The sequence below is a fragment of the Mus pahari genome, chromosome 6 (genome assembly GCF_900095145.1).
Source record: "Mus pahari chromosome 6, PAHARI_EIJ_v1.1, whole genome shotgun sequence".
Taxonomy (NCBI): Eukaryota; Metazoa; Chordata; class Mammalia; order Rodentia; family Muridae; genus Mus; species Mus pahari.
Window position 1 is genome coordinate 52,180,868 of NC_034595.1, and position 23,448 is coordinate 52,204,315.

Here is a 23,448-nt window from a genome sequence, read left to right on the forward strand (position 1 = left end):
GCATGGCAGCCATTCTAGAGGAATAGCAGTGTTCTGTTCCTCAACACAGGCCTACCTTGCCTAGACATGGAACTTTCTTAAGGTCTTCACACACACTGGCCAGGAAAATCATCTGCTGTGTTCCAGTTGCACGAGCAGTGCCTCCTACCCCCAGCATTACAGAAAGACTTTCTCTGTCTCTCCCGAGACCCCAGCACTTCGTTTAGAGCTGGGTAACATTGTGCTGAGGGCACAGCAAGAAACTGTAAAGCTGCTGGAGTCTAGCCAAAAGAATGACATAATAGAAATACAAAACTTGCATTTTTCCCTGTCAACGAGTCAGAATTATAGCTTTTCTCTATGCCATTCCTGTCACACAGATCACTTACTTCTAACTATAGCAGCGATTCCAGGAATACCCCACAACAGTAAATGCGGCTTCATTTACAATAAACTTCTAGGGATGAGCAAATGATCAATGCCAAGTCGATGGGTTGGCTCTGCCTTGTTCCCAGAGAACCTGCTTTAGTCCAAGAGGAGGTCTCTAACAGAGCAAACAGTACTTTGTTTAATTAAAGTCAGTAAGTGTCTTCCTAAAAGCCACACTGCATCAAGATGCTGTGCAGCTAGATTTTGCTTTACTTTCCCCTCTTTTAAACTAATTAGCATTAATGTATCTATAATGTTATTAAAGAGGCCATGATAAGATTTAAAGAAGCCATCTCCATGGCTCTTCTCCAGGTCAAAACTATGGTGGCAGAAGTGGATACTCAGAAGGGGGAAGCGGGGCCAGGCTTGGCAGCACAGCCTGTCATCCCAGCTCTTAGGAAGAGGAGGCAGAATAACCAGGAGGCTGAAGGCAGCCAGAACTATAAGGCAAGTTCCAAGCAAGCCTGGATTACATAATGAGGCCATGTCTCTAAATGGTGCTGGGGGGAGGGAGTGGAAGGGAGATGAAGGACAGGTAGTTTGTCTTTCAGTCAGCACTTCTTAGACACTTATCTAAAGTACTTGTGAAGCACCTGTACCATAACAATAAAACCTAGCATTTATTTACACATTTTGTCCCTAGAAGAGGCTTTCAAATTTTGACAATATAGAGGATTCACAGTTCCTTCCACAGATGAAAAGACCTGGCTTAGGACGTTCCAATGATCAACTGCCAGTGAGTAGCACACCTCCTTGTCCAGTGCCTTGCTGGATTCCTTCTGGAAAAGATGCAGGCTGCAAGAGATTCAAAGACAAAACAGGGAACACAGCATGTTCACCAAAGCCTCGAGGCCTACTTCCAGCTATTAAGACAAACAGGAGCCTCGGTATCTGCAGGAGCACTTAGTAGGATGCCAAGAACTGGCAGTAGGTAGTGTGCCGTCAAGAAGGCACAGTGTAAGGCTTGGGCTTGGATGTCACCTGAGAGAGGAGCAGCTCCCAGCCCGGAGACATCAAAACTGAGAAAGGGGGATAGATGTACAACTGTTCTAGAAAAGAGCCGGAAGAAAAGAAAGGACGCCCAGCATGGCATCAGCTTGGACCAGGAGGATGGGGAAGGAGCACATAGGAAAAAACCTGGAAAGAGTGGATATTACGGGAAAACACGGAAGGCTGCAAAAAACTCTGCGCCAGCCTGTCCCAGAAAGGCCAGGTCTTGCCTAGTTTTGAGCAAACTTTCTAGGATCTCAAGACTCAAGTTCTGCAAGGTGAAAAAGTACCCGATGGGCTCTAGGGCTCCCTACAAATGAAGTGTCTGCTGCATAAGCACGAGGACCTCCGTTCAGATTTCCAGCACCCATGGAACAGCATGGTAGTGCCCAGCTGCAAGACAAGCACAGGAGGAGTGCAGAGAGGAACCCACGGTGCTCACTGGGCAGCCTAGGGAAAATGATGCCTGAAGTTGGCCTCCGGACTACACACACACACACACACACACACACACACACACACACACACACACACACACGTGTACAAGCAAACGTGCAAGTCCATACACTGGGGAGAGGGTAAAGCAAATATGGGAAAGTATAGTGTGTCACAAGTTGACAAATTTTTACTAATGTTATTTCAACAATGTCATGAAAACAAGGACACAGAACCTTGCTTGCCGGCACTGCATTTGGCAGTGACTGAAGGAAGCCACACTTTAACCACTTGGCATTCTCAGGTACAAACCTGTCACTTCTTAGTAGGTAGGGTGAGAATGAGAGTGAGGGGATGGCTCCCACGGCTGGCACCACCGCCATGGCTCATCAACACCGCCAGGTGGGCACTCTGCTTCCTGCACGGTTCCCTGAACACTCAGTATCCAGAAGAAGGAAAGACTACCTCAGCCCGGCAGCCTCATGGAAGACCACCTAGGAGACCACGCAAGCATCCAGACAGATCAGGAGCTGGAAAAGCCCCCAGCACGACATCTACTCAGCCTGTGATCTAAAGTTGACTGCTGCCTCAAAATAGATTTAAATAAGAAAGTCAGAGAAAATGGGAAAAAAAATTTCCCTCCAGGGACCCCAGCATCTCAGTTAAGAAATTATGATCAATATTTATGGTTACACTTTTTTCTTCTTCCAGGCTGGAGATCAAACCCAGGGTACCACCCAGTCAAAGCAAACACATCCACCACTGGCACACACACACAGGTCCTAAACTAACTGCAGTCACAGCTCTGAGCAGATGGCACTGGTTCCATACAGAGCACCTCAAGGCTTCAGCCGACTCCAGCAGCAGGCAGAGCCGAGACCACCCTTCTCTTCCCTACTTCATACCCATTTCCTGCAGTACAGCTGCGAGTTCACTCTTTAGGGACTATATCTGCAGGGAGAATGCAATTCAAAAATGCAAAAAGGAAAAAATGTCTTACCCTCACTGGGTGTCATTCACTAGTTTCAATGCTACCCTATTTTCTTCCATCTAATATTCTTTTAAAATGCTGAAGACTGAAAATAGATTTCACATTCCACTAATGAACAAGGATCTACAGTTTGAAAATCACTAGTATAAAATACTCAACAAAATTACAAAGAATAAAATTTTCCCTGTTCCCATCTGTATTTAATATGTGGATCTGCCTAACTGAGCATAAAACAACAAACCACACTTCCTCTAGGGCTCACCCACACTATGTTCTTCACCCACACCATGAAGCTAAAGACACTGCAACATAACTTTCTGAGTAGAGCCTGAGCACAAGAGAACTCCGTCTTCACTAGTGTCCCCTCCTAGATAGTTACCTTCTAGGGTCAACTATGGTTCCACAGAGCACTAGAAACTACATCTCAAAGCTGGAGACCCATTTGAAGTTCTACCAATTACCCCTATCCTTACCTGTGGTATATTTGCACATATGGTCACACTTCCTAGTGAGTCTTCACAGAACTTGTCAAGCTCAAACTCCAGGTTATTTACCTTGCATCTGGTCAAAAAAAATGACCATACTTCAACCATATTTCCACTGGAAAAGGGAGGACAGTCTAGTGTGTGGCTGTCAACAGAAACTATGGGTGAGTTTTGAGTTCTAGGTGGCAAGTAGTATAATTAGAAGTCATTAATTATTTCTTAACAACTAACTAGAAAAGGCACCCAGAGGCATCTGTCCTGAGGTAAAATTAACTTAATGAGACACTTTGAGATCTTGTGGTGAGGTTCCACATAGGTCTACAGCATGCCTACGTCCATCACTCTGGCCAAAAACCTTGGTCTATCTAACAGACAACCCTTCAATTGACTGCCCATTCCATTTACTTTTTCCACTTTTTGGTTGAGGGTGAAGAATAAGGCAGGGAAATGATACAAACCCCAGCCACAGTGTGTCTGGTCTGTATTTTCTATGGAATAAAAGTGTAAAAAGAGGAAGAGGATGGATGGCTTGAAAGAAAACATTATGGTAGGCTGTAAATGCCTAACTTGGTTAATATAGCTAGAGAAATACCTCACTGACTCCTGCACCTCTTTAAGTAATACAAACTTGAAGTCATCATGTAAAGTCTGCATGCAGCTTAGTGGGAAGAACAACATAGCAAAATGGTCATCAAAGCCACACCTCCGAATGAGGCAATGTGACTGATTGCCAAATGTACAACACACCTGACCAAGACAAAAGAGAATGCTGTCAGCAAGCACAGATGGTGCTAACAGTCAAACCCAAAAATTCTGAGGGAAACCAACATGGGGAATTTGGTCAGGACAAGAAGAACCTTAACACCTTGGTTCAAACAGCTTTCAATTTTCTGCAAATGAACTTTTCTCTTGCAAGTAAGGATAATCCTAAGTATTTAGTTTATTTTTTTTTAATCTGTAGAAGATAAATACAGATGATAGATAGGTAACTGATAGACAGATAACAGATATATATGGCAGACAGATATGTCTGGCAAAATAACTGGCCCACGGAAAGAACGCAATGCTCTGACCACTGCAAGGGAAGCGGATGTAACATGAATGGGCCTTTGGGGATGGGAAGACACAAGCAATGTGAGAATACAAGCTGTTTATGGGAAATACTTTAAGAAAACTAGGAAGAGAACAAGAAGACAGAATGGTAAAGTATAAAACCCTGACTGAGGCTGAACAGAAGTATACAGAGAGCAGACAGAACTAAGGGAGAAGGCTGGCCCAGGTTCCAGAGGAACCCAAGTGCCCACTAAGGAATTGGCCTTTCCCCTACAGATCCATCTCTGAGAACACGCAAACCCCTTCAGCACAAGCGAACCCTGTATGTATACATGTGCTGTGTGAAGGCAGGAGTCAGAAGGTAGCAGGGAAGTACATGCACAGGATGCTTGAAGACTGATTGATAAAAATGACATGCTTCTTCCAAGTATCACTTCACCAACAGATGCACGGATGACTACCATGCTGAGAACTCCCCCACCCCCACCCAACCCTGGCACCAGCTCCAGAGTAAATAACCAGAGACAACAAAAGTAAGTCCAGCAAATAACCTCATATATCATTTGTATATTTCACTCACAATGTGCACATGCACACACACACACACACACACACACACACACACACACACATGCACTCACGCAGGCACACACAAAACATTTGGTTGGATAAAATAAAATGAGAAGCTAGAGGTTTTCTGTGAGTCAAGTATAAGTGTGAATGAGTCAGAACTTTCCCACAGCTTTGGTCCTGACTGAAGAGCAGGGTTGGGGCTGGACTGACAGACAGTCTAAGACAGCATTCCACAGCTGGTGACTCAACCTCCACTGACCCTGCAGCCCAGACATGCTCGGGAGGCTGCTCCTAGGAGTCAGTGAATTACTTTTACAACACGTTCTCCTAACACTGAGTCACAAGTCCAAGGACAGGAGGACATCTACTACTCAGTAGTGCTGCTCCCCCAGACCTAACCTTCCTACCCAGAATTCAATGCTCTGATAACAAACAGATATGCCGTCTTTTCAGATCTCTGAATAGGGCTGTGTGTACAAAACTTACGTTGAGTGAAAGCGTATCTGCCTTTGATGACTCAGAATCCCTCTCAGACCTTCTCAGGTCTTCACCTTGGGATCTAACCAATTTCACTTGAGCAGAACTGGGGAGAGTGGAGTTGCAACTAATAGGGCTCTCGCTGCCATTCCTACCTTGTCGTTCTGTCTCCAGGAGTCTGTAAGAGGTTTCATCACCTATAAGGCTCTCTGATGAGTGCCCAGGCGGGTATGATGATTTCTGAAACCTCATTGAAGCAGTGTTCCACATAATTCAGCTGTGGATAGAGTTGGCAAGTGTGTGCTACAAACCCAGACCCCTAAATAAAGTCAGAACTTCCATGACGCCACCAAAATAAATCCCAATAAAGGCACGTCTACTTCTGAGCATTTCTCTAAGAGAATATCAAAGAGCAACATCTGCTCAACTGTTTGTGTCCACAGACAAATGCAAAAATTAATAAATGCAACCAGATGCATTATATATAATAGTAATGAGTACTGAACATAGGGGCTCAGAAGTACTAGACAAGTACTCCACCACTGAGCTACAGCATCAGTCCTCCCTACCCTTAAAAAAGAAGTTTGTATCTTGAGACAGGATTTCACTAAGTTGCCAGGCTTTGAAGAGGTAGAAACAGTGTCTGTCAGCAGATAACCAGGAGACGGTGGATAAACAGTATGACATGCTGCAAAATAACAAAATTCAGGTAATATGCTACAAAATCATGGAGGCTAAGAGAAGTCAAATTCAGAGCCAAGTTTTGGGACAACCATAGGATTTGGGCAGTGGGGAATAAAGGTTGACCACTTTATGATGAAGTAAGTCTAGAAGGGTTACATGGCTTACACATGTAATGTACAACATACAGTGTTTAGATTGATAATTTTATACTCATTTTGGTACACACAAAAACACTAGAGGAATATGGTCCCCCACTGATATGGAAACCATTCCAGAAAGACCAGTTCTTTGATGCATCCACTGGGTTCATCTTAATATGATATACCATAACAAAACAAAAGAAAAAAGCTATCTAGGTATAGTGACTCATACCTGTAACCCCAGCCTAGGGGGCTGAAGCAAGTGCATCATGAGTTTCAGGCCAGCTTTTCACATGAATGGATGAAGAAAGGAATAAGGCATGATGGGGGCCAGAAAGTCTCATGGTTTAGAATCACACAAGTGCATCCTAATTGTGGCTTTTCATCCACAAGTTATGTCAACTTGGACACATTCCCTAAGTCTTCAAGACTCCACTCCTTTGTCTATAAACTAAAAACATTATCTTGTTTCTCTGTGTTGGCTGTATTATAAAGCCATTGGTAAGAAAAAGAGGGCTGTGACCCTAACTGACACTTCTTGTGAAAGTTATTTAAGGCGCCCACTTTTGTTCTAATCTGCACACCTGACTTGGAGCAAAGATCTTGCCCAGAACTATCCCACAGATGATTATGGTTCAAAATCTCCTCTGTGTTTTCTTCATAACACATCCTGGTTCCCAGGAAAGTTCCTTGAGAACACAGACAAGATCACTTTTACTTTACCACCTGCAAACACAGTTCACTGGTCCCGTGTCCTGAACCCTTGACGTATGTATTTATTCAACATTTACTAAAATGATTTTACATGGCAGGCACTAAACTAGATACAAAAGGAGTAAGAAAAATAAAGCCTTTCATATGGAAACAGACTTTTTAAAGGTTGGTTTAATTAGTGAATCAGAGGCAGAAAATGTCATAGCTATTGGTGACATTAGTGACTAATTCATTCTACCTACTCATATTACAAATGAGGACAAGGACCATAAAAAAGTAAAATATCAAGCTTAATTTACATAAAATGACAACCAAAGAATCATCCCAAGCCACATTTTCTGGAACTCTTCACAATTCAGTGCAGTAGTGCTTGTCCTAGGGCACAACGCTCAAATAGAAAAAGGGGGGGGGGGGTTCCATAGTAAAATAAATAAATACAAATAAATAAAAACTAATGGGTTAAACAGAGTTAAATAATTCTTAACAGCAAGAGTCACAAGCATTTGACATCACATGGATGTGAGTGTTCAACTTCTGCCGAATTCTTTATCAAGAGCCCTCTTTTCTAAAGATGGGAAAATGAGACAAGAGTCTGATTCTTTAACAGAGACTGGCTTCAAATTTTCAACCCTCCCGACTCAGCCTCAGCTTCCTAAGTGCTAGGACCACAGGTATGTGCCACAATGTGAGGGACCTCTTTTTGATGGAATGTATAGCTGAAAGAGTCTCCATCAGATGGTCTCTGTACCCTCTTGCATTTAAATTCTTAAAGTTCATCAGAGAGGGTCTTATTTCCTGGGTGGATGACAAAACTCAGATTTCCAGTGATGACATTCATCATCTCTTTCCTCTCCCCTAACCTGTACTTGTTCACATAACACATCCTAAAATGATACAGACAGAAGCAGGAGTTCAAATCTAATATTTCAATACTATCAGAGCAGACTTCAAAAGCAAGCAAAACGGAAGTTTTTGTATAGTTACTTCTCGTAAATGTTCTAGAATTAAATGCCTGGGGAAGGTGACATTTATCTGTTACTCAGTAGTCCAACTCCTTAGGACAAATCTTTGAAGTTATGCTGAGAGCAGGTGGGCATAAGGCAGAAGCACAAGGAAAGAGACACTAAGTGCCCAGGGAATGAGGACCTTCTAGGAGCCCCTCCCAAATGATCTCAGCTTCCATTAGCATAGACTTTAGTTTTCTCCTTTGGCCTACTTGATTTTCCTGTCTCTACCCCAATCTTTCTACATGTCTTGTCTTTTCACCATGGGATTGGCTGAGTTATATGACACACTGGCAGCGAGCCACAGCATCTTCCCAGAACAGAGCCCACTTTTCAGGAAACCCTGCCTGGTTTCCAGAGCCAGAGGATGGCAGAGAGGAGAAGAGCTGAGTGGGGAAATGGCAAGTTCTAACAGCATACAGGGATTTGGAAGCCTTAGCATGCATCTCTTCATATAAACATGCTATATAAATATAAATATTCATATAAACATGCTATATAAATATGCAATTCATAACTAGTACACATATATCTTGCAAATGTATTTATCTTCATATACATTTTCTTGAACACAATAATCTTACTCACAGTGATAAAGGTCACAGATCCTTCTGCATTATATTTACTCACACTAAAATACCATCACATTGGAAATATACAGCACTGTATAGTATGACACTGTTACATTTCTCAACCTTCCCAGTCCACTTTCCTCAGTGTTGAACAAAGTCCATACTGAAAATGTCTGCTACTTACCAAAACTACAACTCTCACACAATATCACAAAACAGAATCAGGAGAAATCTCAAGTGGAAAAATCATTTCTACACACAGCCTTCCTATGTTTGTGGAAGGCTGTTTCTTTAGCAAGAAACAGGTCATGTGAGTACTCAAGTGTGATCTCATCTTTGACAACGGGGAGAAAAGTCAGGTTCTGGTGTCTCCAGTTCAGTCAAGTGTTCAAGTGGGAGCCTCCTCTCTTCCCATTCCCAGACACTGTTGGCCTAAGGCTCAGACTTGCGCCTTCACCTTTTCTCTATCTACATTGAAAACCAAAGCCATCGTATCCAGCTTGATGATGCAAAGACTACTTCTCTCAATACTCTGATCTCAAACATCCAACTTTCTTTTCAACATCTCTGCTTAGCTTTCACGCCAACACCACTTCTCTCCTTACCAGTCGCCACCGTCTCAGATGCCAGTGTTCACCACATTGTTTGAACAAACTCCCAGCTGTATCTTGACACAGTTATGGCTTCACATCCCATGTATAAACAGTTATTAATTTTATCAGTATTAGCTACAAATGTGTCCCACAGTCAACAATTCTCACCGCTACAGAGACTAAGTATTCTCAGTCACCAGTCTCTGCAGAAGCACCAAAATGGCAGGAGCCGTGATGGTCGTAATTGTTCTACCTGCTATGTCTGGCATAGTACTTGACAAATTATGAATGAATGCTCAATAAACAGCAAATGGGGAAGACTGTGTGAATACTGACTCAGAACAGACAACAGAAAGTTTTGGTCCTGAACCCAGATCTCTGCTTCCACTGTGCATGCTGCCTCTTGAACTTGAAAGAGAGGGGTACAGGCTGCTCCTTTCTTTCCACCCAGTCAAGTAGACAAATTCAAATGCTTTCTTCTGCTAAGTCTTCTGCTCTGGCCAAGAAGAAATGTTGCAAAGGAGTGGGACATCCATGGGACAAGGACGTCAGGCTCCCTAGTAACCTTTACAACCAGGTTTGGGGAAATTTTTCTTTTCAAAAACAATCTAATTCTTGGGTTTATTTATTTTTATTTTACGTGTGTGAGTATTTGTCTGCATCAGATTCTGCATCAAGTGTGTGTCTGGTGCTTGAGGAAATCAGAAGAAGGTGTTTTATCTTCTGGAACTGGAATTACAGATGGTTGTAGGGCTCCAAGTCAGTGCTGGGAATCAAACTTGGGTTCTCTGCAAGAGCTGCAAATGCTCTTAACTTTTGAGCCACATCTCCAGCTCCAGGGAAAATCTTATTTTAAAGAAAGAAAGGTTGGAAGGTTGAAGAGACAGTTCAATAGTTAAGCATACTTGCTGTGTAAGCATGAGTGCCAGGCTTCAGGTTCCAGCATACACATAAGAAGATGGCCATCCTGCATATGCCCATAACCCTAGCTCCAAGGAAGTCAGAAATAGAAAATTTTCTGGGGCTTGCTTGCTTCCAGCTAATCCCAGAAAAATCTGAGCCCCAGGTTCAGGGAGAAATCCTGCCTTAATAAAACAGGCAGAGAGTGACAAAGGGGGATATCTGACTCTCTTTTCTGGTCTCCACAAATGTACGCATATACACAGACACAGAGAGATAAGTGACTCTTGGGAGGTGGGGAGGGTTAGATGAATTGTAGTGACTGATGGCGGTAGCTGCAACAACTGAGAGGCAAAAGCAAGAGGATTTCCATTCTAGCTTGGGTGATACTGTAAATTCCAGACCAGCCTAGTTCACAAAGAGACAAACTAGAGACAGGCTACCACTGATTGGAGCACTGGGGTCAGTTCATCCTATGCAATCCAGAACAGAAAAATCAGGATATAGGGATAGGAGCAGGTGTTTTAGAGGCAGAGACACATGTATCCATCCTATAGAAATGTCTTCATACATTCCTGCTGGTGCTCTATAAAGAAACAATCACCAGAACATGAAAAGGCTAAAATAAGTTCTGTAGGAAAGTATCACACTGCTGTAGTGTTATAAACCTGTCAGTTTTCATCAGATCTGGAGCCAAAAGGATTTAGGAAATATTCAGGGTGCCCAAATTACAGAATGTATCACAGTGTCTTCTCTCTGAATTTTGCACTTTCCAAATGTAATATGAACATACATGTAAAGTGTGTTAGAAAACACTCCCAGCCCTAGCATTTTGAGAGCTTTCTGATTTTAGAGAATTGAGTCCCTGAAAAGACAGTTACTTCTAAGTGATGTCAAATATAAAAGTCTCACACACACACATACACACACACACATACACACACACATGCACACACGCACACACACACGATCGTTTATTAAAAGATGCTTTTAATAAAGAACCATGCCAGGGGGATAAGGACTACAAAATTAGCTAGCAAGATTCTGCTCACGACAACATCGTATTTGCTGATTTATATAGAATTATGAAGCTTGCTTCATTATATCTGCCTAAATCCTTCTAGATCAGATTTTTCTCAGTTGGAACCTGAAACCTGCTCAGAAGAATCAGGCATTTATCATCTATCCACAGATGAAATAGGTAAAGAAAGGGTAGTGGTAATGGAATCTATTGATCCCCTAACTGAAAGAGCAATGCAGGCACTTCAAACATGCCCATCTTCTCTAAGGAGTACTGGGATGTAGAAGAGTCAAGTAAGTATGGTTCAGATCAAAACTTAAATGGACTAATCCACAATTCTTACAAATTCTCTGACAAGGCCAAACAGAGGGCTCACATTTCCTGTCTTCAATCTCATGTCACTGACCCTCTCAAAATGGCACTTGCATTTAGCTATAACCTTATTGATTGCCACATGACAAAGGTTATTCTACTAAATTACCATTTCAAGATACACTGTTCCAGTCTATATATTCCACTGCTCAAGCTTTGAATACAGTCAAGTTTCTATTCCATTACTCAAGGTTTCACTCTTTAGTTAAAGGATCAACTATGTTGTGCTTGAATTTGCACATTTGGATAAAATGGTTAGGAGTCCTATCTTACCTAGCCTCCATACTAACACAATGCTCTTTGAAGAATTTTAATTGGGCAAATTCTATGTTATTGAAAATGGAAGGGTACATGCCAAGTCTTGTGCATATTTTCACAGCAAACATACACACATACATATACATGCACATGTTTTGTTAAAGTCAGCATTAAGTGCACGTTATATTTATAAATATGAACTCTATCCAGAGAAGTTGTGTAATTAGACGTAGCTATTGTCTAGCCCAAAGGCAAACATATACTGAATTCCCAGACAATATTACAGGACTCAGGAAACCTCATCAAAAGCCTCACTTGAAAGTTGCCATGTATATTCTTGATAAATTCTGAGGCCCCCAAAGATTCTACTTTATATACTTCAAATAATTATATCAAAACAATGTCAAAACTACAATACTCTTTATATAATATTTAGAATTTAATATCTATCTTTTTTAGGGTGGCCCACCTTTATTTTCAATTAAAAACCTAATACAGTGCCGGGCGTGGTGGCGCACACCTTTAATCCCAGCACTCGGGAGGCAGAGGCAGGCAGATTTCTGAGTTCGAGGACAACCTGCTCTACAAAGTGAGTTCCAGGACAGCCAGGGCTACACAGAGAAACCCTGTCTCAAAACAAAACAAAACAAAACAAAAACAAAAACAAAACAAACAAAAAAAACAAAAAACAAAAAAACTAATACAGTGGACTGAATTATTTTTAATATGCACAGCAAATTACTGAAAATGGTGACTTCATNTCTTCTCCTTAAAGATGGCACTTGTAGGTTGCAAGGAGGCAGAGATGTCTATGCACGTCACATGCTTACTTGAAAAGACTCTTCCACAGCAGTTTGATATTGGGTTTCCTCATCTAGCTGAAGATTCACAAATTCTCTATAATCAAACTGATGTCTTTGATTTAGATGACTACTGAAATTTCTAGTAATCTGGCTAGGATCTCCCCAAGGAAGAGACACACAAATAGGACGTGTCACAGGAACTATCTGAAATAGGTGGTTACTATTACAGTGTTCCAGTTAACACTGTCTGGTGAAATTTGACTCTTGACATAAGGGACACTTAAAGATGGGATGCCCAGAAGAACCTGTATCCTCTTGATAAGTTTCTGAATTATCACATGCAGATGTTTCACTCCTATTACTGCTCCTTATTGAATCTTGAGAAATCTTAAAGTCTGGAATAACAGAAGAAACACCATATTCATCCTGATACTTTTTACAAGATTTGTAATAATGTCTCATGTGATAGAATTTAATCTTTTTTTAACAGCAACTGCAGCTACCAGTAAACCTCCTCACATGTTTTCAAGATCTAAGGCCTGTTCCAGATATGCTCTTTCTCTTCTAGTCGCACTTTCACGACAGAGGGGACAATGTAGTCCACTCTCATCGCAGTCAGGAAACATTTTCTACAGAAAACATGCTGACAGGCCGCGGTCTGCACCGGCGTCTAGAGCACCTCCTGACAGGCCGTGTAGGACGTGGCCACCGAAAGTTCCTCGGACATGGCGAGGGGTGGGTGGGTGGGAGAGGCGCCAGCGCCAGCAGGAGCCAATGGGGTGGTGGTGGTGGTGGTGGTAGTGGTGACCGAGGTGGCGGCCCTGAGCCCGAATGCCTGGAAAGGGCCCTCAGATGCCCTAAGCCCCATGGCGCCTCATGCTCCATCTCTGTCACGGGCCGGCAGAGTGTTGGTCTCCTGGTTTCAGTCCCCGGGGTGCGCGGGCCTCATGGGACTAGGCCGGAGTGAGGATCCTGGAGCACCCTGAAGCCCCCACCCCCAGAGACGCAGTCTGCGCGGCTCACGGCCCACCCTCGGGTCACTGCCCACAGCAGGGTCGGGGCGCTGGTGGCCAGCTTGACCCCTATGGCAACCCGGGCAAGCCTTTAATATCTATCTTAACCTATAAGATTCTTTTTAAAAAATCTATTAATTACACTTATTTGTTTATTTATTTACTTATTTACTTATAGAAGGGTGCATGCCACAGCATGCATGTAGAGTTCAGCAGATCACTTGCTGGATCAGTAATGTCCTTTTACCATGTAGATATTGCCGATAAAGCTCAAGCTTGCTGCCAAGGTCCTTTATCTATTGAAGAATCTTTGGGGCATATTAAAATTATACTTTAGTTCATTAAAGTGACTTTAATAAATCTTTGTTTTTGTGTTTTTGAGACAGAGTTTCTCTGTGCAGGCTGGAGCTCATTCTGTAGACCAAACTGGTCTCAAACTCAGATCTGCCTGTATGTGCCTCCCAAGTGCTGGGATTAAAGGGGAACCAAACCACCCAGCCAAGAATACACATTATAAAAAGCATCTAAGAACAACAAAATTTATACAACCAAAAATCAAGATGTCAAGACTGGTGAAAAGTTACATGCAGGTTACAGCTTTCCAGAGACAGTCAAGATGGACCATGAATTTGGCTGAATTTCCCAAGGGTAAAAAACAAAACAAAACAAAACAAAAGTGGCATGTTCACATGCAATGAACTGTTCTATCTATCTACCTACCCACCCACCCATTCATCCATCCATCTAGCTGTCCATCTATTTATTCATCTAGTGTGGAGTGCTGCTCCTTGAAGAATGTGAAATTTTTCTGGTCTTCGTTCTGAAGAATATTTGTAAGGAGAAGAACACCCGAAATCTGATCTCCCAGAGCTCCTGCTGAACTCTTTGATGCTTGGAGATTTATAGAGCACTTAAAAATATCAATATTGGGCATTTAGTAATCAGGGCATCAGCGTGAGATGAAAACTGTATCCCTGTTCTTAGTTTTCCTCCACAAAGTCATTGATTCCCCAGCACTTGCTCACAATCATATTCCCCCTCACCGCCATCTTTTCCCACCTCCGTCTCTTCCTTTATGCCTCTGTCACTGTCCCTCTCTTCTGCACCTGGCACTTACTTTCTCTGGACACACCAGCCAAAATGGGAAAGTAAAGGATCGATGGACCTGAGTCACGTTAAATCAAGAAAATTATTCAGGAGCACAGAAACAATTCCCATCCACTCATCAATTTAGTAGGAGAAATGAGACATACATAAAATTGAAGAAAACTGCCAGAAACCATCTAAGAAATACTGCTATATTTGGTGAGTGATTTGAGACTAAAGTAATGAGGATAGAAAAATCTTCCTATTATGGCAATAATTATGAGAAGATAAAATTTTTCATTCACACTGAGATAGGACAGTTAAAAGAGATGTTATTAGTAACACCTGACCACAGGCATCAGCCTAGGCAAACAGGGACACATGGGCACACAGCTGCTCATCACTTTATACCCTTAACTCGTGTATTTTTTCCACTATTCTACTACATCATCACAAAGGATAAAGGCTAATAGTACCATCTCTATTACACATAAGAGAGTATGTGACAGGGACTGACGGTGCATTGTGATGACCAAGTTGCTTGTATGTACAAGACCCTTATATTCAACTCACAATATGAATGTGTTGTGTTATTCTGAGACAGGGACTACCAATGTTGCCCTAGCTAACCTAGAACTCACTAGACCAAGCTAGTCTCAAGCTCACGGGTGATCTTCCTGCCTCATTCTTCCACTTCGTGCCAGGCTTACAGTCATGTGCCACCACAGCAGCTACTTCTAAAGATACCTTTTGACTGCTTTTTTCCATAATTTTCTTTATTTTTCCTTCTAAATAATCTAAACATAGGAAAGTTTTGAAAAACAGCACAAATGTAGAACCAGCTTAAAATTATAGCTAATAAAATTAAATTTAGATAATTTAGGCTCTCCATTTCAGTGAATTTATAATAATGTCTTCTGACTTCTAGAATAAAGAATACAACACTGCTAAATTTCCTTACATTAAATAGTAAGTGTTCAGTGATATTTTAGAGAATGGCTGACTATCGGTGATCCTCAAATCTAATAAATCATCAGACTCTCATAGGAACATTTTTTAACTTTTGTATGATTTACTTACTTTTGTTTCATGTGAATTATTGTTTTGCATATAGTTAAGCCTATGTGAGAGTGGTGGACCCCTTCAAGTTACAGACAGTTGTGAGTCGCCACATGGGTTCTGGGAACTGAATCCAGATCCTCTTAGTCACTAAGCCATCTCTTTAATCCCATCTTAGGAACTTTTTAAAAACATGTATTCCTCCCTATTAATTACCCTATACCCACTAAATAAGGATCTGTAAGGAGAGAAACTTAGAGAGTACTTTATTAGCTCTCTAGGTAATTCTGAGATTCAGCCCTTAATCCTGAAAAAAAAAAAAAAACTAACCACTTCAAAACTCTGAAGGCAGATATACAGGCAACAGCTGTACAGCAGCAACAGTTATACCATCATCTCTTCTGTGGTCCCCATGATTTCTTCCTATTGATTTCCTTTTCCATCTTCGGAAAGGTAGAAGCATCTAGCATTGATAAGAAACAGGAACATGCACTCTGCAATTACAAAGCAGCAAGGCAGAGCCTGCTCAACACTCACCCCTGCATCTTCTGAACTAGTCTATGTTTAAAGCGAAAACAGTAATGAAAGCTTTACAGACTGGGGGCTAGAAACACGACTCAGCTTTTAAGAGTGCTTGTTGCTTTTGCAGAGGACCTAGGTTCAATTCCCAAAACCTATATAGTGGTTGCTGACCACCCATAACTCCAGTTCCAGGGAATCTGCGCTGTCCTCTAATCTCCATGGGCACCAGGGAAGCACTTGGTGCACATGCATGCATGCAGGCAAAAACAAAAAATCCACCATAGAATGGCTGGGTAATACCAGCTTAGTACTTCCTGGACTAATCACTCTGCATGAAAGAGTTAGACCACAGCACTAGCCCTGTGAAGTGCTGCTCACCCCACCCACAGTTTATGATTTAAGAAAGGTTAAAGTAGTTTCCCAAGTTCATACTGCTAGGAAGTGGCAGGCAAAGGCAATGAGCCTACATCTCAAGATCTTCTCTAAACATCTACCAAGTAACCTACAGTGCCCCGAGTCCTTCTGCTTTAAGAAGGCTGGTTTCCACTCCAGCTGCACATGGCAGCCAAAGAGTCTACTGGAGTCTCAACGGAAGAAGAACCAGAACACTCTTGGATTTTCTTTAGACTAGCAGAGAACATAAGCATCAGGAAAAAGCAGCAGAATTGGTTCCTAGAATAGTAACAGCTCTCTGTACTCAATGGATGGTCCTTCTGAAACGTGGAATCTTCAGCCTTTGAAGATGTAGAAAAAGTGACTGTTCCCGCATATAGTTTGGGACTTCCCTAATTGACCGATTGGCGAGAAACTGTTTCGAAAATAACCCTGCATCACAAGTATTTCCTACATTTTAGCTATTCTACTGCATAAGGTAAAACCAGGCTTCCTCTCAGATATCCTGGATTAGTGCAGTGGCCATATAATGGAATACTTCAAAGTAAAGATGGGTGATAATATTGTTGTGCTGGGAAATTAGACTTAAAGTGGAACGCCTGCCCATGACAGATTTCAAAGGCAACAAAAGGGAAGTCTGTTGCCATGAGCTTACTTAACACTAAGACTCAGTTTCATTCAAACAATTTTTATGTGCCTACTACCACATATGGATAGGTGATACTTTGTCTTGAACTGAAGTGTTATGGAAGCAGAATCAATCTTGTAATTCTAGATAAGGATAGATTAGACAAGGTTCCACAGAGGAAAATATCATGGGGCTGACATGAACAGAAAAATAATAGATATTAAGACAGGAAAAAGAGATCAGGTTACCTGCAGAAAATCAAGCCAGGCAACATTCAAGCATGAATGGGGTAGGGGCTCATAAGGCTCCACCCCTAGCTGAAGAGCAATATTGACAGTTGATGGCTGCTGATGAAGAAAAAGTTGATTTTCTTTGACTAAAAGTTCTTAGCAGGTTACCTATACTCCAGTATGGCCCTGCACCCGAGCACCTTCAGAGAGCACTAAGTGGACTCAGTAAGTTATAAAAAACATTTAAATGATATGAAGGTGGGCAGGAGAGACACAGGGAAATGTGATGAGGAGGGATGCAGGGGGAAGAGGGACAGGATAGTGGAGTATGGATATGATCAAGACAACTGTATGTATTTATGAAACTGTCAAAGTATAAGCAAAAATCTTTTTAAAGAAAGAAATTATGTGGGGCTGGAGAGATGGTTCAGCAGTTAAAAGCACTTGCTGTTCTTACAGAGGACCCATGTTCTGTTCCTAGCTCTCACATGGTGGCTCACAACCATCTGTAACTCCAGTTCTAGGGGACTCAACGACCTCTTCTGATTTCTTTAAGCACCAGGCATGCGCATGGTACATAGCCACACATAATGGCAAAAATATTCATACACACAAAATAAATAAATCCTTTTTACAAATTATTTTTAGAAATTTTCCTTCTGTTTATTTAAGTAAAGTAGGTGTCCTTTTCTCATACAAACTAGAGATTACTTAAGTCTTGTTATTAGGCAAGAAGTTATACAGAGTTGGGTATGAATAAATATTTTTCACAGTTAGCATAATAAGCTTTGGGTTCAATAAAAATTGAATTCTACATGATGATTTAATATAGTCATGATTCCAGATACAATGCTAACCTTTGAGTTGACAGTTTTCTCTTTTTTATTGGATATTTTATTTATTTACATTTCACACGCACACACTTTTTACAAATTTCTAAGAAATTAAGTTGAACCTAGCGTTGGTGAATCCTTGGACATTGAGGCAGGCACCAGAGATTCAAAGATAAGCGTGATTCCCTCAGTGCTTTACAAAAAGTAAAGTCTAACTAAAGACAGGTAGGCACCAACTCCAGTGCAGTAACTAGGGGTAGGGAGTAAAGGCTTAAGTTAAACAAGGGAATGCTTCTGCTGTTAGACTCTTCAACAGCTGTGAGGGAGGACGCTAGTACAACTTTAGGAATCATAAAGTCCTAGAGTAATCTAGACATAAACAGACATTCTGAGAAAGAAGCACTGAGGACTTAACAAAGGAAAAATATCTGCATGGATATCTTTAAAACACAACTATAATACTTAAGTGGTCTTTTCTGAACACAAGTTACTAAACAAGACTATAATCCCCCTAGACTTTGAAGCAGCAAGCTGAATTCTATTAAAGACCAGTCTAGGCCACAAACAGACAGACAAAAAAAATTCTCATGTAAGTTTGAATCCCACTTGGTAAATCTAATGTAAGTCTGAATCCCACTTGGTAAACCTTATGTAAGTTTGTATTCCACTTGGTAAATCGAATGTAAGTTTGAGTCCCACTTGGTAAATTTGATGTAAGTCTGAATCCTACTTGGTAAATCTTATGCAAGTTTGTATCCCACTTGGTAGCTGTTGGTGTGATTTTTTTTTTCTTTGAGGCCGTTTTTTCACCCATCTCTTCAGTGAAAACTGAAAATGGTGGCACATCTCTACCTTATTTGTAGAGCTGAAAGTCAATGAGTCAAGATCCCCAGTTAAAGTGAGAGTAAACTCCAGTCCAATATCAGTCCCTGAAATCCCACTACAATGAAGTTTAATACAATGAGCATAAATACTCAAAGTATTTATGTAAAGTAGAATAAGGCTTTTTAAATTATTATTTAAGGATCAAACCTACAAATTGGTGACAGGAAGAGGACAGGAGAAACTTCAGCTAGCATGTGGGGACAAGAAAGTGGATGTGTGAGAAAAGGACTTAGCCCATGAGCACAGAAGTCCATACTGATACTGGCAGAACAGAGGACCAAGCCAACCCGAGCATCAAGGTGTCAGAGTGCATACCTGGAGTGCACTCACCAGAACACAATAGCAAGTAGAGAAGAGGCTGAGAAGAACCCTCTGAGGAGAAGAACCCTGTCCCAGCCTTCTGCCCTCACAAAGGTCTAGAGCAGCACTACCCTGTATACTTCTCCATGATAACAAACTGTTTTGTGCTTGTCTTGTCTAGCAGCTGGCCACTGAGCACTGAAGGTGGGGCTACTGACCCAAAGAACTGACTTGGAGACTATCAATCACCTCAAAATGATATCGATGGTGAAGCACATATTCAACATGAGTCGAACCATTAGTACCAAAACAAACAAAGCCAAATGGTTGCTATGTGGCTAGTAGCTGTGACTAGAGAATAATGAGTCTATAAGCATATTTTCTGAGAAGGATATGGAAACTAGAGATGCCAGGCAAGCCAGAGGGACCTCTAGCACATCAAACATCTGTACATAAACTCTGGATGCTGCAAACTACACCCTCATTACAGTCTCAAAGATGTGGCAGCCACTCCCCAACTCTAGAAACAGGAGTAATGGCACCATCTCACCAGAAGAGACCTCAGAACACTAACAGCTAATAGTTCAGTCCAGTCACACCAATGAAGTTCAAAGTTCAGAAGCCATAGCCACAAGCTCAACACCCACCGCTAGCAAACAGATAAGTAAACAGCTGTCTACAGAAAGCAGCCAATGCACACACACACAGAAAGGCAACTCATCGTATTTTAAAAAGGGGGGGGGGGCTCCACAGAGAATGTGAAACTCTTCAAATAGATTTAAAAAAAAAAAATGCCAAGAAGGGAAAAGTAGTTTCTTAAGTGGCATTTCAGAAAACAAAACAACCACTTTAAAAAAAACGGAAATGAAAAAGGCAGACTGAAAGGGGGCCTTTTGGAACTTTCTAAATTGATGTAATGTTCTGTTATGTACACAACTCTCAAAACAGAGCAGTCACTTGGGTTGTACACGCTGGTGCACACAGATTAGACCTTAATTTTTACAAGCTTAACTGAAAAGTCTGGTCAAGGTTTAGCCTTAATTGTTTGAGATTGAAAAGAGACAAGAAAGGAATAAAAAGAGGATCAGTCCAGATGGTGACAAATCTGAGTTCCTGAAGGAAAGACAAGAGCTGGCAGAAAGAAGAAAATCATCAGCAAAGACTAGCAAGAGTGATTTCCCAGAACACAAATCCAAAAGTGGCTGGCAGGAAAGGGCTGACACAAGGGAGGAAGACAGCCCTGCTCTGGGCTTTCCTGAGACTCACAGAACACTAGGAACAAGTCTGTAATCTCCTGATGAAGAGTGAAGCATACCATGCGCTGAAGATCAAGACGGTAAACTACTTAAGAGGCCTTAAAACAACTGCACTGCAGAGAAAACAAGAACACCGCCGTCCAGGGTTCTCAAAATTCTCATGGTAAAATTTCCCAACCTAAAAGCTCATACTCAGCCAAATCACCAATTTTGGATAAAAAGGGAGAATCAATCAGTATTTATGAAATTTCTCAAAAAAACATTCCAAGAAGCTAATAAGCAATCAGAGTCCACACAAGAAATGACCAAGCAAGAGAGGCTCCAGGAATTGCTTGGTCAGAGTAGAGAGCTCAGGATGGGAGCTGTGGTAGCCATCTGCCATAACCAGGCCATATTAAGACTGTGGTGTTCAAGAGAGAGATGAAGCCAAGCACAGTGGTACACATGCATTCCCAGCACTTAGGAGGCAGAGGCAGAGGACCAAGAATTCATGGCCAGCCTGGGCTAAACAAGACCCTGTGAAAGAATGGGGTAAGGAGAATGTTTTCTTGAAAGCTATCATCAACAAGATCCCTACAGACATGTGTCAGGGGCCCAAAGGTCTGGGTGGCTCTGAGCTACATTCTTAACTAAATAAGACTTTTCTTTATAACAGCTTAGAGAGTCAGGTCTCTAGTTTTCTCTCCGTGTCTACTCTCTGACTCTATGAAGAGCACCTTACTAAAGTACTCTGCTTTAGCCTATGGTGGAGAGTTGGACAAAAGCTAAATGCTGCCGCTCCCCTTGACACCTTCTCCCACTCCAAACAGCTGTTTCAGTCCTCCAGGCACTCAAACTCTGAAAAGCCCTGCTCACATAGCTACCTCATTAAAAGGTTTCTACATCCAGTCTAGTCAGATGCAGGGGTACTGACTTTCATCAGGGGCATGAAGCTGTTCTAGGAGCCTCTGTCTAGCAAGGGCACACAGCCTTACATACCCTGGGGCTTGCACTTATGTAATAAAAGAAATGGTTAATGAAAAGGGTAGGTATGGCTGCTATCCTGGATAAAGTGTGATAGGGTGGGGTACCTGGTGGCTTCCTAAGATACCAGCAATATCCTTTTTCTAAATCTGACTGGTGGACATGTGAGTATTTTTCTTTAATTGCAGAGTTATACTTCAAGTAATCTTCTGTATGTTGACATGGTTTTCAAATTTTAAAAATCCCCTCCCAACTGAACACAGTAGCACAGCTTGCAATTCTCGCACTGGGAAGGTTGAGGTGCAAGGACTATGAATCCAAGGCCAGTTTGGGTTACATGGTGAGGGCCTGTCACAAAGAAGACAGCATAAAAACAAAGACATTAACAAGATGCTATATTTAAAGCTCCGACCCAATGGGACTGGTAAGTAGACATAGATCAACATCAATTACCTTGTCCTCTCCAGCTACACAATAGTGTGTGTTCCCTTACAGGTGGTTTCAAATAGCAACCTTCTAAGTTCTGACAGAGCAAGAATTCCCATTTACCAGTTTGTCCTTATTCATAGTTAGTGTGTGCTTCCTGCAACAGACTGAGGACAGAAAAACAAAAACAAAAACAAAAACAAAACAAAATAGCATTACTTTTCTTAATGATGTTCCTCTTCTAGACTTCAACTGACTCCTAAGAAAATAGGGACAGGATCTGACATATTATACTGTCTCAGAAGAGGCTTTTTTTTTTTCAATTTTTATTAGGTATTTACTTCATTTACATTTTAAATGCTATCCCCAAAGTCCCCTATACCCTCCCCCACTCCCCTACCCATCCACTCCCCCTTCTTGGCCCTGGTGTTCCCCTGTACTGGGGCATATAAAGTTTACAAGATCAAGGGGCCTCTTTTCCCAATAATGGCTGACTAGGCCATCTTCTGCTACATATGCTGCTAGAGACACAAGCTCTGGGGGTGCTGGTTAGTTCATATTGTTGTTCCACCTATAGGGTTGCAGACCCCTTCAGCTCCTTGGGTACTTTCTCTCGCTCCTCTATTGGGGGCCCTGTGTTCCATCCAATAGCTGACTGTGAGCATCCACTTCTGTGTTTGCCAGGCACTGGCATAGCCTCACAAGAGACAGCTATATCAGGGTCCTTTCAGCAAAATCTTGCGAGTGTATGCAATAGTGTCTGCGTTTGGTGGCTGATTATGGGATGGACCCCTGGGTGGGGCAGTTTTTGGATGGTCCATCCTTTCATCTCAGCTCCTAACTTTGTCTCAGAAGAGTTCTTAATGGGGTGTTCTTCCAGAGATGGGGGAGGGGCGCTGGGGAAAAAAGGGTGCTAGAAAAAGGACTTCCATGATTAACAGAAAAGTTGCACCATGAGATCAGTATCTATATGGAACCTGCAGTCTTCCACCTCCAGCCACCATGAAATACTTCACCGGTGTCCAAACCTCCACCTATGTCCTCATCAACCTCCAATAGGGTGGCTACCAGCAATAGCATCCAAGGGAAGAACAATGACAATATCTTTAAAGTAAGTGAAGAGAATCTCAATCCTATGTTGAAGAGGCTGGAGACACTGTTCAGTTTGCAGATGACATCCTGGAAAATGTGCAGTTTTAGGAGATGCAGAACGGATACAAATTGTCCACTCTAACTGCAGATGAATCCGATGCTGAAGCCTGGCTGGCTGCCTTTGGAGCTGGACTTTGTAATTATGTGAACCTTCTCCCAGCTAGCTATGTATGATGAACACAAATGGCCAGCGCTTTACTCCATGGACTCCGTGATAAGCCTTGGCCAA

The 23,448-nt window shown here is 42.0% G+C and overlaps 1 protein-coding gene and 1 pseudogene across 1 annotated transcript in view; both read right to left on the minus strand.

Moving 5' to 3' along the window:
- Positions 1–23,448, minus strand: part of Jak1 (Janus kinase 1) — a 114,370-nt gene that overhangs the window by 47,199 nt on the left and 43,723 nt on the right. The window lies entirely within an intron of this gene.
- Positions 12,438–13,200, minus strand: LOC110322913 (annotated as a pseudogene).